This window comes from Crocodylus porosus, unplaced genomic scaffold (genome assembly GCF_001723895.1).
Source record: "Crocodylus porosus isolate Cpor-Errol unplaced genomic scaffold, CroPor_comp1, whole genome shotgun sequence".
NCBI classification, from domain to species: Eukaryota; Metazoa; Chordata; order Crocodylia; family Crocodylidae; genus Crocodylus; species Crocodylus porosus.
In genome coordinates, this window is record NW_017728943.1 from 54,447,256 (window position 1) to 54,448,207 (window position 952).

Sequence of the window (952 nt, forward strand, 5' to 3'; positions counted from 1 at the left end):
TTTTTTTTTTTTTTTTAATCTTTGCAACTCTTAATCTCAGCACTTCCCCTTCTCCCTGCCTCCCCCCCTCCCCACCCCTCCTAAATAAGGGATCAAATAATGCGAAAAGCAGTGTGCACATATTTGTTGAATGGGATGAGCAATTAGAGGGTGGAATATTATTGTGATCTTAACGAGCCTCGTTAAAGCTAAAGGAGATATGGGGGGAAAGTAAATGGGCCAGGCTGGGATACACGTTCGGATAAAGGGCTCCTAACTGAGACAATTTACACATGATTTGCACGTAGTTTCACTTCATTCTGCCTATCTGAGCACTAATAGTGCCGGGGAAGAAAAGAAAGATGAGATCATTAGACCCATCCTCATGCCGGTGACCCTCCCCGAAGCAGCACGTACAGTACATTCTGGGTTCAGCCCTGGTTCCCTGAAGAAGCTCCCTGGCTCTCTCTCTCCCTCTCTCCTCCCTGGCTGCCGGGGGTACCTGCTAAAATTCAAGTTGAACAGGCTCTTGGCAGTCCCCTGCAGCGAGGCATGGCTGCCAGGACTGTCCCTGCTCCGCGCTGACCCTCTTCGGGAGGCGGAAAGGGGCTGTAATTTGGAGAAAGAAACCACTCCGCATAACTGGCATGGCAGACCCTCTTCCACCTTCCTGTTTCAGCTCTTTCCCTCTTTCCCTTTGTTTGCCCCCCCCTTGCTCTTTCTTTCTCTCATCCTTTCTTTCTCTCTTCCTCCCTCCCTTCCTTCCCCATCTTCCCCCAACAGTCGGCCACTCGCAAACAGAGCAGCCCAGGCTTTACCAGCCATTCCCCCCTCTCACATACAATTTCTGCCCCAAACTTTGAGGGGGGGGGAGGGGAAGTTGATTTCAAACGCAAATTAAATTTCTTTTTTTTTTTCTACTCCCTTCCTCTCCAAAGTGCAGGCAAAGAAAGTCCAGCGGCTGTTTTGAACC